The 16,174-nt window shown below is 42.5% G+C and overlaps 1 protein-coding gene across 1 annotated transcript in view; it reads left to right on the plus strand.

The window, feature by feature from the left end:
• lmx1a (LIM homeobox transcription factor 1, alpha) overlaps positions 1 to 16,174 on the plus strand; it is a 63,626-nt gene that overhangs the window by 1,255 nt on the left and 46,197 nt on the right. The window lies entirely within an intron of this gene.

Below are 16,174 nucleotides of genomic sequence, written 5' to 3' on the forward strand. Positions count from 1 at the left end.
GGAGACAATAAGACAAATTTAGATAATTGTGGAGACAATAAGACACATTTAGATAACTACCTGCGGAGACAATAAGACACATTTAGATAACTGTAGACACAAAAAGACACATTTAGATATCTGTTGAGACAATAAGACACATTAAGATAACTACCTGTGGAGACATTAAGACACATTTAGATAACAGTGGAGACAATAAGACACATTTAGATATCTGTGGAGACAAGAAGACACATTTAGATAACTAGCTGTGGAGACAATAAGACACATTTAGATAACTAGCGGAGGAGACAATAAGACACATTTAGATACCTAGCTGTGGAGACAATAAGACAAATTTAGATATCTGTGGAGAAAATAAGACACATTTAGATAACTGTGGAGACAATAAGACACATTTAGAAAACTGTGGAGACAATAAGACACATTTAGATAACTAGTTGTGGAGACAATAAGACACATTTAGATATATGTGGAGACAATAAGACACATTTAGATAACTGTGGAGACAATAAGACACATTTAGATAACTAGCTGTGGAGACAATAAGACACATTTAGATATATGTGGAGACCATAAGACACATTTAGATAAGTAGCTGTGGAGACAATAAGACACATTTAGATAACTGTGGAGACAATAAGACACATTTAAATAACTAGCTGTGGAGACAATAAGACATTTAGATAACTGCGGAGACAATAAGACACATTTAGATAACTAGCTGAGGAGACAATAAGACACATTTAGATAACTGTCGAGACAACAAGACATATTTGGATAACTGTGGAGACAAAAAGACAGCATTTCGATAACTGTGGAGACATGAAGACAACATTTAGATAACTATCTGTGGAAAAAATAAGAGACAATAAGAAAAATTAGCTGTGGAGACAATGAGACAGCATTTAGATATCTCTGGAGACAATAAGACACATTTAGATAACTACTTTTGGAGACAATAAGACACATTTAGATATCTGTGGAGACAACAAGACACATTTAGATAACTGTGGAGACAATAAGACATATTTAGATAACTAGCTGTGGAGACAACAAGACACATTGAGATATCTGTGGAGACAAGAAGACACATTTACATAACTAGCTGTGGAGACAGTAAGACACAATAAGATAACTCTGGAGACAATAAGACACATTTACATAACCAGCTGTGGAGACAATAAGACACATTTAGATATCTGTGGAGGCAATAACATACATCCAGATAACTGTGGAGACAAGAACACAGCATTCAGATAACTGTGGAGACATGAAGATACCATTTAGATAACTAGCTGTGGAGACAATAAGACACATTTAGAAAAACTAGCTGTGGAGACAATGAGACAGCATTTAGATATCTCTAGAGACAATAAGACACATTTAGATATCAGTGGAGACAATAAGACACATTTAGATACCAGTGGAGACAATTAGACACATTTAGATAACTAGCTGTGGAGACAATAAGACACATTTAGATAACTGGCTGTGGTGCCAATAAGACACATTCAGATAACTAGCTGTGGGGACAATAAGACTTATTTACATAACTAGATGTCGAGACAATAATACACATTTAGATACCTAGCTGTGGTGACAATAAGACACATTTAGATAACTAGCTGTGGAGATAATATCACACATTTAGATAACTGTGGAGACAATAAGACACATTTAGATACCTAGCTGTGGAGACAATAAGACACATTTAGATAACTAGCTGTGGAGACAATAAGACAACATTTAGATAACTACCTGTGGAGACAATAAGACAACATTTACATAACTAGCTGTGGAGACAATAAGACACATTTAGATAACCGTGGAGACAATAAGACACATTTATATAACTGTGGAGACAATAAGACACATTTACATAACGAGCTGTGGACACAATAAAACAGAATTTAGATAACTAGCTGTGGAGACAATAAGACACATTTAGATATCTGTGGAGACAATAATACACATTTAGATAACTAGCTGTGGAGACAATAACACACATTTACATAACTACCTGTGGAGACAATAAGACAAATTTAGATAATTGTGGAGACAATAAGACACATTTAGATAACTACCTGTGGAGACATTAAGACACATTTAGATAACAGTGGAGACAATAAGACACATTTAGATACCTGTGGAGACAATAAGACACATTTAGATAACTAGCTGTGGAGACAATAAGACACATTTAGATTACTAGCGGAGGAGACAATAAGACACATTTAGATAACTAGCTGTGGAGACATTAAGACAAATTTAGATATCTGTGGAGAAAATAAGACACATTTAGATAACTGTGGAGACAATAAGACACATTTAGAAAACTGTGGAGACAATAAGACACATTTAGATAACTAGTTGTGGAGACAATAAGACACATTTAGATATATGTGGAGACAATAAGACACATTTAGATAACTGTGGAGACAATAAGACACATTTAGATAACTAGCTGTGGAAACAATAAGACACATTTAGATATATGTGGAGACCATAAGACACATTTAGATAAGTAGCTGTGGAGACAATAAGACACATTTAGATAACTGTGGAGACAATAAGACACATTTAGATAACTAGCTGTGGAGACAATAAGACATTTAGATAACTGCGGAGACAATAAGACACATTTAGATAACTAGCTGAGGAGACAATAAGACACATTTAGATAACTGTCGAGACAACAAGACATATTTGGATAACTGTGGAGACAAAAAGACAGCATTTAGATAACTGTGGAGACATGAAGACAACATTTAGATAACTATCTGTGGAAAAAATAAGAGACAATAAGAAAAATTAGCTGTGGAGACAATGAGACAGCATTTAGATATCTCTGGAGACAATAAGACACATTTAGATAACTACTTTTGGAGACAATAAGACACATTTAGATATCTGTTGAGACAACAACACACATTTAGATAACTGTGGAGACAATAACACATATTTAGATAACTAGCTGTGGAGACAACAAGACACATTGAGATATCTGTGGAGACAAGAAGACACATTTACATAACTAGCTGTGGAGACAGTAAGACACAATAAGATAACTGTGGAGACAATAAGACACATTTACATAACCAGCTGTGGAGACAATAAGACACATTTAGATATCTGTGGAGGCAATAACATACATTGAGATAACTGTGGAGACAAGAACACAGCATTCAGATAACTGTGGAGACATGAAGATACCATTTAGATAACTAGCTGTGGAGACAATAAGACACATTTAGAAAAACTAGCTGTGGAGACAATGAGACAGCATTTAGATATCTCTAGAGACAATAAGACACATTTAGATATCAGTGGAGACAATAAGACACATTTAGATACCAGCGGAGACAATTAGACACATTTAGATAACTAGCTGTGGAGACAATAAGACACATTTAGATAACTGGCTGTGGTGCCAATAAGACACATTCAGATAACTAGCTGTGGGGACAATAAGACTTATTTACATAACTAGATGTCGAGACAATAATACACATTTAGATACCTAGCTGTGGTGACAATAAGACACATTTAGATAACTAGCTGTGGAGATAATAAGACACATTTAGATAACTATGGAGACAATAAGACACATTTAGATACCTAGCTGTGGAGACAATAAGACACATTTAGATAACTAGCTGTGGAGACAGTAAGACACATTTAGATACCTAGCTGTGGTGACAATAAGACACATTTAGATAACTAGCTGTGGAGATAATACGACACATTTAGATAACTAGCTGTGGAGACAATAAGACACATTTAGATAACTAGCTGTGGAGACAATAAGACACATTTAGATACCTAGCTGTGGAGACAATAAGACACATTTAGATACCTAGCTGTGGTGACAATAAGACACATTTACATAACCAGCTGTGGAGATAACAAGACACATTTAGATAACTAGCTGTGGAGACAATAAGACACATTTAGATAACTAGCTGTGGTGACAATAAGACACATTTAGATAACTAGCTGTGGAGATAAGACACATTTAGATAACTGTGGAGACAATAAGACACATTTAGATAACTACTTTTGGAGACAATAAGACACATTTAGATATCTGTTGAGACAACAAGACACATGTAGATAACTGTGGAGACAATAAGACATATTTAGATAACTAGCTGTGGAGACAACAAGACACATTGAGATATCTGTGGAGACAAGAAGACACATTTACATAACTAGCTGTGGAGACAGTAAGACACAATAAGATAACTGTGGAGACAATAAGACACATTTACATAACCAGCTGTGGAGACAATAAGACACATTTAGATATCTGTGGAGGCAATAACATACATTGAGATAACTGTGGAGACAAGAACACAGCATTCAGATAACTGGAGACATGAAGATACCATTTAGATAACTAGCTGTGGAGACAATAAGACACATTTAGAAAAACTAGCTGTGGAGACAATGAGACAGCATTTAGATATCTCTAGAGACAATAAGACACATTTAGATATCAGTGGAGACAATAAGACACATTTACATAACGAGCTGTGCACACAATAAAACAGAATTTAGATAACTAGCTGTGGAGACAATAAGACACATTTAGATATCTGTGGAGACAATAATACACATTTAGATAACTAGCTGTGGAGACAATAACACACATTTACATAACTACCTGTGGAGACAATAAGACAAATTTAGATAATTGTGGAGACAATAAGACACATTTAGATAACTACCTGTGGAGACATTAAGACACATTTAGATAACAGTGGAGACAATAAGACACATTTAGATACCTGTGGAGACAATAAGACACATTTAGATAACTAGCTGTGGAGACAATAAGACACATTTAGATTACTAGCGGAGGAGACAATAAGACACATTTAGATACCTAGCTGTGGAGACAATAAGACAAATTTAGATATCTGTGGAGAAAATAAGACACATTTAGATAACTGTGGAGACAATAAGACACATTTAGAAAACTGTGGAGACAATAAGACACATTTAGATAACTAGTTGTGGAGACAATAAGACACATTTAGATATATGTGGAGACAATAAGACACATTTAGATAACTGTGGAGACAATAAGACACATTTAGATAACTAGCTGTGGAAACAATAAGACACATTTAGATATATGTGGAGACCATAAGACACATTTAGATAAGTAGCTGTGGAGACAATAAGACACATTTAGATAACTGTGGAGACAATAAGACACATTTAGATAACTAGCTGTGGAGACAATAAGACATTTAGATAACTGCGGAGACAATAAGACACATTTAGATAACTAGCTGAGGAGACAATAAGACACATTTAGATAACTGTCGAGACAACAAGACATATTTGGATAACTGTGGAGACAAAAAGACAGCATTTAGATAACTGTGGAGACATGAAGACAACATTTAGATAACTATCTGTGGAAAAAATAAGAGACAATAAGAAAAATTAGCTGTGGAGACAATGAGACAGCATTTAGATATCTCTGGAGACAATAAGACACATTTAGATAACTACTTTTGGAGACAATAAGACACATTTAGATATCTGTTGAGACAACAACACACATTTAGATAACTGTGGAGACAATAAGACATATTTAGATAACTAGCTGTGGAGACAACAAGACACATTGAGATATCTGTGGAGACAAGAAGACACATTTACATAACTAGCTGTGGAGACAGTAAGACACAATAAGATAACTGTGGAGACAATAAGACACATTTACATAACCAGCTGTGGAGACAATAAGACACATTTAGATATCTGTGGAGGCAATAACATACATTGAGATAACTGTGGAGACAAGAACACAGCATTCAGATAACTGTGGAGACATGAAGATACCATTTAGATAACTAGCTGTGGAGACAATAAGACACATTTAGAAAAACTAGCTGTGGAGACAATGAGACAGCATTTAGATATCTCTAGAGACAATAAGACACATTTAGATATCAGTGGAGACAATAAGACACATTTAGATACCAGCGGAGACAATTAGACACATTTAGATAACTAGCTGTGGAGACAATAAGACACATTTAGATAACTGGCTGTGGTGCCAATAAGACACATTCAGATAACTAGCTGTGGGGACAATAAGACTTATTTACATAACTAGATGTCGAGACAATAATACACATTTAGATACCTAGCTGTGGTGACAATAAGACACATTTAGATAACTAGCTGTGGAGATAATAAGACACATTTAGATAACTGTGGAGACAATAAGACACATTTAGATACCTAGCTGTGGAGACAATAAGACACATTTAGATAACTAGCTGTGGAGACAGTAAGACACATTTAGATACCTAGCTGTGGTGACAATAAGACACATTTAGATAACTAGCTGTGGAGATAATACGACACATTTAGATAACTAGCTGTGGAGACAATAAGACACATTTAGATAACTAGCTGTGGAGACAATAAGACACATTTAGATACCTAGCTGTGGAGACAATAAGACACATTTAGATACCTAGCTGTGGTGACAATAAGACACATTTACATAACCAGCTGTGGAGATAACAAGACACATTTAGATAACTAGCTGTGGAGACAATAAGACACATTTAGATAACTAGCTGTGGTGACAATAAGACACATTTAGATAACTAGCTGTGGAGATAAGACACATTTAGATAACTGTGGAGACAATAAGACACATTTAGATAACTACTTTTGGAGACAATAAGACACATTTAGATATCTGTTGAGACAACAAGACACATGTAGATAACTGTGGAGACAATAAGACATATTTAGATAACTAGCTGTGGAGACAACAAGACACATTGAGATATCTGTGGAGACAAGAAGACACATTTACATAACTAGCTGTGGAGACAGTAAGACACAATAAGATAACTGTGGAGACAATAAGACACATTTACATAACCAGCTGTGGAGACAATAAGACACATTTAGATATCTGTGGAGGCAATAACATACATTGAGATAACTGTGGAGACAAGAACACAGCATTCAGATAACTGTGGAGACATGAAGATACCATTTAGATAACTAGCTGTGGAGACAATAAGACACATCTAGAAAAACTAGCTGTGGAGACAATGAGACAGCATTTAGATATCTCTAGAGACAATAAGACACATTTAGATATCAGTGGAGACAATAAGACACATTTAGATACCAGTGGAGACAATTAGACACATTTAGATAACTAGCTGTGGAGACAAGAAGACACATTTAGATAACTAGCTGTGGGGACAATAAGACTTATATACATAACTAGATGTCGAGACAATAAGACACATTTAGATACCTAGCTGTGGTGACAATAAGACACATTTAGATAACTAGCTGTGGGGACAATAAGACAACATTTAGATCACTAGCTGTGGAGACAATAAGACATATTTAGATACCTAGCTGTGGAGACAATGAGACACATTTAGATACCTAGCTGTGGTGACAATAAGACACATTTAGATAACTAGCTGTGGGGACAATAAGACAACATTTAGATCACTAGCTGTGGAGACAATAAGACATATTTAGATACCTAGCTGTGGAGACAATAAGACACATTTAGATACCTAGCTGTGGAGACAATGAGACACATTTAGATAACTAGCTGTGGAGACAATAAGACACATTTAGATAACTAGCTGTGGAGACAAAAAGACACATTTAGATAACTAGCTATGGAGACAATAAGACACATTTAGATACCTAGCTGTGGAGACAATAAGACACGTTTAGATAACTAGCTGTGGAGACACATTTAGATACCTAGCTGTGGTGACAATAAGACAACATTTAGATATCTAGCTGTGGAGATAATAAGACACATTTAGATAACTGTGGAGACAATAAGACACATTTAGATAACTAGCTGTCGAGACAATAAGACACATTTAGATAACTAGCTGTGGAGACAATAAGACACATTTAGATAACTAGCTGTGGAGACAATAAGACAACATTTAGATAACTGTGGAGACAACAAGACACATTTAGATACCTAGCTGTGGAGACAATAAGATACATTTAGATAACTAGCTGTGGAGACAATAAGACACGTTTAGATAACTAGCTGTGGGGACAATAAGACCACATTTAGATAACTAGCTGTGGAGACAATAAGACACATTTAGATACCTAGCTGTGGAGACAATAAGACACATTTAGATACCTAGCTGTGGAGACAATGAGACACATTTAGATACCTAGCTGTGGAGACAATAAGACAACATTTAGATAACTAGCTCTGGAGACAATAAGACACATTTAGATACCTAGCTGTGGAGACAATAAGACAACATTTAGATAACTGTGGAGAAAACAAGACACATTTAGATACCTAGCTGTGGAGACAATAAGATACATTTAGATAACTAGCTGTGGAGACAATAAGACACATTTAGATAACTAGCTATGGAGACAATAAGACACATTTAGATACCTAGCTGTGGAGACAATAAGACACATTTAGATACCTAGCTGTGGAGACAATAAGACACGTTTAGATAACTAGCTGTGGAGACACATTTAGATACCTAGCTGTGGTGACAATAAGACACATTTAGATAACTAGCTGTGGAGATAATAAGACACATTTAGATAACTGTGGAGACAATAAGACACATTTAGATACCTAGCTGTGGAGACAATAAGGCACATTTAGATAACTAGCTGTGGAGACAATAAGACACATTTAGATAACTAGCTGTGGAGACAATAAGACAACATTTAGATAACTGTGGAGACAACAAGACACATTTAGATACCTAGCTGTGGAGACAATAAGACACATTTAGATAACTGTGGAGACAATAAGACACATTTAGATAACTAGTTTTCGAGACAATAAGACACATTTAGATAAATAGCTGTGGAGACAATAAGACACATTTAGATAACTAGCTGTGGAGACAATAAGACAACATTTAGATAACTGTGGAGACAACAAGACACATTTAGATACCTAGCTGTGGAGACAATAAGATACATTTAGATAACTAGCTGTGGAGACAATAAGACACATTTCGATAACTAGCTATGGAGACAATAAGACACATTTAGATACCTAGCTGTGGAGACAATAATGTTAGGGCTCGGTCTGTTGACCAACCTGGCAACCAGCAATGAGAGCGGGGGAAGGGCGCGTCTGAAACACCTGCAGCCTACCTACTCGTTAACCACTCTAGTATAAGTTTGTTTGCTTTCCAGAACTCGTCGCGAGTTCGTCCTGAACAGTCCCGTGAGTAAATTCTTCGTCTCGAGTTTTGTGACATTTCTGTGTCTCCCGGTGGAGTACAGATTGTAGTATTCTCCGTGTTTTTGCTTGTTTGATTATTCCCTTGTGTCAGTTCTCCTTGAGAGCTTGTTCGGAGAAGAACTCTCTTTGTGTTTTCCCCATTGGATTTTCCCATCGTGATTTTCTAGTTGAGATCAAGTTTTTGATATTCTAATTTCTCCTCTCTCACTGTGGATCTTATTACTCGGTTGGACTTCTACCTTAAAGGAGCAGTTTGTGTTTTTTTCCCTTTCGGACTTTAAAGGAGCAGTTTGTGTTTTTTTCCCTTTCGGACTTTAAAGGATCAGTTTACGTTTTTTCCCTTTCGGACTTTAAAGGAGCAGTTTACGTTTTTTCCCTTTCGGACTTTAAGGGAGCAGTTTACGTTTTTTCCTTTTCGGATTAAGGGGGCAGTTTACGTTTTCCCATTTTTAAGAAGCTATTCTCAAGTTCCGCCTGAAGCGCCTCCCCCTTCTGTCCAGGCCCGGCCGGCTCTCCTCTACGAGTCCTGCCAGGTTGGTGCTTTACTTTGTCTTGTGTTGTCGCTATTGGGTTCGTTCTACAAACCTTAACAGTACGAACTCGCCCTCACTATGAACCCAGACAACCTAGACGCCAATCCTGTCCAGGCTGCTCTCTATAAGCAGATTCAGCTTACAGCCTCCCACGGCCAGCAACTACAAGAGGCCGCTCTTGCCATGCAGGGCCTCCGGGCTCAGGTGCAACCCCTCCAGGCTTCGGTGGATTCTCTTTCGGCCCAGCAAGCGGCGCTCGCGAGCCAACAAGAGGAGGTTCTTAAGCAGTTGCAAACTCTCACAGCGGCTATCACCATCCAGCCAGCTGTCCCACCAGTTCCGGCCGCCCCTCCTCCAGCAGTGCCCGCAGCCGTTGCCTTAGACAATCCTACCGTTTATGTTTCGGATTTCCGGGAGCCCAGTATCTCCAATCCCAAGCCTTTTGATGGCAACTTTGAGACCTGTGCCACGTTCATCATGCAGTGTGAGCTTGTCTTCGCCCACCATTCCAGGGGGTTCACCACAGATGCTGCAAGAGTTGCTTACGTGACTAACCTGCTGACTGGCCGCGCTGCTCAGTGGGCCACTGCTTCCTGGTCCATGGGGGCCAGTTTCTGCTCTTCCTACGATGACTTTGTGGCTGAGCTTCGGAAGGTATTCCATCATCCAGTGTACGGTCAGGATCCGGGTGTCCGATTGAGCAGGATCCAGCAGGGCAGTGGCAGTGTCACTGACTACTCAGTCGAGTTCAGGCTGGCTGCGGCTGAGAGTGGCTGGAACGACCAGTCACTTCGGGTAACCTTCCGTAGGGGCCTCAGCGATGCCGTCAAGGATCAGCTAGCCACCCGGGAGGATCCTACCTCTCTCGACGACCTTATCAGCCTTGCCATCCGCATCGATGGACGTCTCCGCGAGAGAAGGCGCGAGCGAGGTCTACGGGGAACCGTTTCTACCTCTCAGCCATCCAGAGCTTCCGAAGGGGGCTCTTCTTCGTCGCACTCCACTTCCCCTGTGGCAAGCCTCTCCTCCTCCCAGACAGTGACAGAGGAGGAACCTATGCAGCTTGGGCGTACACGACTGACTCCCGCTGAACGTGAGGCCCGGTTCAAGGCAGGTCTCTGTCTTTACTGCGGTCTTAAGGGACACCGGATCAGCGAGTGTCCTACGCGGCCAAAAGATTAGGCTCACTGGGACCCCGGGAGATCCTAGTGAGCCGTCTTTCCTGTTCCCGCCATCCTGCTCCGGCTAACCATCTTGTGAGCGTTACCCTGGCTTGGGCAGACCAGCGGCTCACTGTAGGCGCACTCATCGATTCGGGAGCTGATGGGTGTTTCTTGGACTCTACGTTTGCTGCTCAAGCTAACATTCCATGTGAGGAATTGGAGAGGCCAATAGAGGCCTTTGCTCTGGATGAGCGCCGCCTGGCCAGTGTTACCCGACAGTCCTGTCCCGTGTCTCTCACTATTGCTGGAAACCATGTGGAGAGCCTTCAGTTCTTCGTCATCCAGTCTCCCTTAGTTCCTGTGATCTTGGGGCGTCCCTGGTTGGCTCAGCATGAGCCACACATTGCTTGGTCGTCTGGTAACTCCTGTCACGCCCGGTGTCTTCAGGCCGCACCTGGTCCAGCAGTCCAGACTGTTCCGATTGCCCCTCCTCCCGATCTTTCCTCTGTTCCTCCCGAGTATCATGATCTCGGGGAGGTCTTCAGCAAGACGCGGGCTCAGTCTCTCCCTCCGCATCGGCCATATGATTGTGCTATCAACCTCCGTCCTGGGGCCTCTCTCCCTAGCAGTCGTCTTTACAGCCTTTCCATTCCCGAGAAGGCTGCTATGGACGATTACATTTCAGAATCGTTGGCGGCAGGGCTCATCCGACCCTCATCCTCCCAGGTGGCAGCTGGTTTCTTTTTCGTTAAGAAGAAGGATGGTGGTCTCCGACCCTGCATTGATTATCGCCAACTCAACGACATCACCATCAAGAATAAATACCCCCTGCCTCTGATGAGCTCCACCCTCGAACCCCTGACCCAGGCGACTGTCTTCACTAAGCTGGATCTCCGGAACGCCTACCATCTCGTTCGGATCCGGAAAGGGGACGAGTGGAAGACAGCCTTTAAGACTCCCCGTGGTCATTATGAGTACCTGGTAATGCCGTTCGGCCTCACCAACGCCCCGGCGGTGTTCCAGGCACTCATGAATGACATCCTTCGCGACATGCTCGACCAATTCGTTGTCGTCTACCTTGATGACATCCTCATCTTCTCCAGGTCCCTCGAGGAGCATGTCCAGCACGTGCGGCAGGTTCTCGAACGCCTCCTTCGTAACCGGCTGTTCGTCAAGGCTGAGAAATGCCTGTTCCATTCTGAGTCAGTGGACTACTTAGGTTTTATCGTGGAGGGAGGCAAGACTCGAGCTGATCCTCGCAAGATCAAAGCGGTGGTGGAATGGCCGGATCCTAAGTCACGTAAGGAACTGCAGAGCTTCCTCGGGTTCGCGAACTTTTACAGGAGGTTCGTCCGAAACTACAGCTCTGTAGCAGAACCCCTCACCCGTCTAACCTCCCCCTCTCAGCCGTTCGTCTGGTCCCCAGCTGCTCGCTCTGCATTTCTGTCGCTCAAGGAGAGATTCACCAGTGCCCCCGTCCTACTCCATCCCGATCCCAAGAGGCAGTTCATAGTTGAGGTGGACGCTTCGGACACCGGATTGGGGGCTGTGCTCTCCCAACGATCAGAGACCGACCAGAAGGTTCATCCTTGCGCGTTCTTCTCCCGCCGGTTCCTTCCCGCCGAGGAGAACTACGATGTTGGTAATCGGGAGCTTCTCGCTGTAGTGGCTGCACTTGAGGAATGGCGCCATTGGCTGGAGGGGGCAGAGCATCCATTTACCATCTGGACTGATCATAAGAACCTGACGTTCATCCGGGCAACCAAACGTCTCAATGGTCGGCAGGCACGGTGGGCCAGTTTCCTCAGTCGGTTCGACTTCACACTGACTTATCGTCCTGGCTCCCGCAACACCAAGGCAGATGCTCTGTCTCGTCAACACCTTAAGGAACCTGTAACGGTGGAGCCAAGTCCCGTCCTCCCTGAGACCAAGGTCGTTGGCGTGGTGACCTGGGGCCTTGAAACGGTGGTCAAGCGCGCCTTGCGCTCCAGTCCAGCCCCGAGCAACGTGCCGCCTCGCCGACTGTTTGTTCCGGACTCAGTGAGGTCTCGGGTCCTCAAATGGGGCCACACCAGTCAGCTCGCTTGCCACCCTGGAGTCCACCGCACTTTCACTTTCATAGCTCGACGGTTCTGGTGGCCCACTATGAGGAGGGACGTCAAGGAGTTCGTCATGGCCTGCACCATCTGTGCCCGCAGCAAGGCCTCTCACCAGGCACCGGCTGGTCTGCTGCAGCCCCTTCCTATTCCCAGTCGGCCCTGGTCCCATGTGGCGTTGGATTTTGTCTCTGGACTTCCTCCGTCTCAGGGCAACACAGTGATCCTGACGGTGGTGGATCGCTTCAGCAAGGGTGTTCACCTGGTGGCTTTGCCTAAGCTTCCTTCTGCTTCAGAAACCGCTGACCTCCTGATGAGCCACGTCTTCCGTTTGCATGGACTTCCCAAGGACATTGTGTCAGACAGAGGGCCCCAGTTTGTTTCCCGTGTGTGGCGTGCTTTCTGCAAGGGGTTGGGCGCCTCGGTCAGCCTTTCGTCGGGATATCATCCGCAGACTAACGGACAGACTGAGAGGATGAACCAGAGTGTGGAATCTGCTCTCCGTTGCGTCGCTGCCAAGAAGCCAACCTCCTGGAGTCAGTTTCTCCCCTGGGTCGAGTATGCGGTCAACTCCCTGGTCAGCTCCGCCACCGGCCTCTCGCCCTTTGAGGCATCCCTGGGTTACCAGCCGCCCGTCTTCTCTGCACAGGAGTCCGAAGTGGAGGTTCCCTCCGTGCAGACTCATCTGGACCGCTGTCGTCGTGTCTGGGAGATCACCAGGGCTGCGCTGCTCCGTGCTACGGAACGTGCCAGACGAGGAGCTAACCGTCGCCGATCCACAGCACCAGCTTACCAACCCGGACAGAGAGTCTGGCTGTCCACCAAGGATCTCCCCCTTCAGTCCTCTGCCAAGAAGCTGAATCCCCAGTTCGTTGGACCCTTCGAGATCCAGGAAGTACCCAGTCCTGCAGTTGTGCGTCTTAAGCTCCCGGCCTCCATGAAGATCCATCCGGTTTTTCATGTGTCCCGAGTAAAACCTGTCTCCGAGAGCCCCCTTATGCCTCCGGCCCCAGCTCCGCCTCCCCCTGAGATTGTGGATGGGCATCCACAGTGGAAGGTCCGTCGGCTGATGGACGTCCGACGCAGGGGACGGGGGTTCCAGTATTTGGTTGACTGGGAGGGCTATGGGGTGGAGGAACGAAGCTGGGTATCCCGCCAGCTCATCATGGACCCTGGTCTGCTCGCTGAGTTCTATCGCCGTCACCCTGACAAGCCTGGCAGGTCGCCTGGTGGCTCCCGTAGAGGGGGGGGGGGTACTGTTAGGGCTCGGTCTGTTGACCAACCTGGCAACCAGCAATGAGAGCGGGGGAAGGGCGCGTCTGAAACACCTGCAGCCTACCTACTCGTTAACCACTCTAGTATAAGTTTGTTTGCTTTCCAGAACTCGTCGCGAGTTCGTCCTGAACAGTCCCGTGAGTAAATTCTTCGTCTCGAGTTTTGTGACATTTCTGTGTCTCCCGGTGGAGTACAGATTGTAGTATTCTCCGTGTTTTTGCTTGTTTGATTATTCCCTTGTGTCAGTTCTCCTTGAGAGCTTGTTCGGAGAAGAACTCTCTTTGTGTTTTCCCCATTGGATTTTCCCATCGTGATTTTCTAGTTGAGATCAAGTTTTTGATATTCTAATTTCTCCTCTCTCACTGTGGATCTTATTACTCGGTTGGACTTCTACCTTAAAGGAGCAGTTTGTGTTTTTTTCCCTTTCGGACTTTAAAGGAGCAGTTTGTGTTTTTTTCCCTTTCGGACTTTAAAGGATCAGTTTACGTTTTTTCCCTTTCGGACTTTAAAGGAGCAGTTTACGTTTTTTCCCTTTCGGACTTTAAGGGAGCAGTTTACGTTTTTTCCTTTTCGGATTAAGGGGGCAGTTTACGTTTTCCCATTTTTAAGAAGCTATTCTCAAGTTCCGCCTGAAGCGCCTCCCCCTTCTGTCCAGGCCCGGCCGGCTCTCCTCTACGAGTCCTGCCAGGTTGGTGCTTTACTTTGTCTTGTGTTGTCGCTATTGGGTTCGTTCTACAAACCTTGACAAATAAGACACATTTAGATACCTAGCTGTGGTGACAATAAGACACGTTTAGATAACTAGCTGTGGGGACACTAAGACAACATTTAGATAACTAGCTGTGGCGACAATAAGACACATTTAGATACCTAGCTGTGGAGACATATTTAAATACCTAGCTGTGGGGACAATAAGACAAATTTAGATGAATAGCTGTGGAGATAATAAGACACATTTAGATAACTAGCTGTGGAGATGAGACACATTTAGATAACTAGCTGTGGAGACAATAAGACACATTTAGATAACTAGCTGTGGAGACAATAAGACACATTTAGATAACTAGCTGTGGAGACAATAAGACGACATTTAGATAACTGTGGAGACAACAAGACACATTTAGATACCTAGCTGTGGAGACGATAAGATACATTTAGATAACTAGCTGTGGAGACAATAAGACACATTTCGATAACTAGCTATGGAGACAATAAGACAAATGTAGATACCTAGCTGTGGAGACAATAAGACACATTTAGATACCTAGCTGTGGTGACAATAAGACACGTTTAGATAACTAGCTGTGGGGACACTAAGACAACATTTAGATAACTAGCTGTGGCGACAATAAGACACATTTAGATAACTAGCTGTGGACACATATTTAGATAACTAGCTGTGGACACATATTTAGATACCTAGCTGTGGAGACATATTTAGATACCTAGCTTTGGGGACAATAAGACACATTTAGATGAATAGCTGTGGAGATAATAAGACACATTTAGATAACTAGCTGTGGAGATAATAAGACACATTTAGATAACTGTGGAGACAATAAGACACATTTAGATAACTAGCTGTGGAGTCAATAAGACACATTTAGATAACTAGCTGTGGAGATAATAAGACACATTTAGATACCTAGCTGTGGCGATAATAAGACACATTTAGATAACTAGCTGTGGAGACAATAAGACACATTTAAATACCTAGCTGTGGTGACAATAAGACACATTTAGATAACTGTGGAGACAATAAGACACATTTAGATATCTGTGGAGACAATAAGAAACATTTAGATGACTAGCTGTGGAGACAATAAGACACATTTA

Source organism: Lampris incognitus, chromosome 3 (assembly GCF_029633865.1).
Source record: "Lampris incognitus isolate fLamInc1 chromosome 3, fLamInc1.hap2, whole genome shotgun sequence".
NCBI lineage: Eukaryota > Metazoa > Chordata > Actinopteri > Lampriformes > Lampridae > Lampris > Lampris incognitus.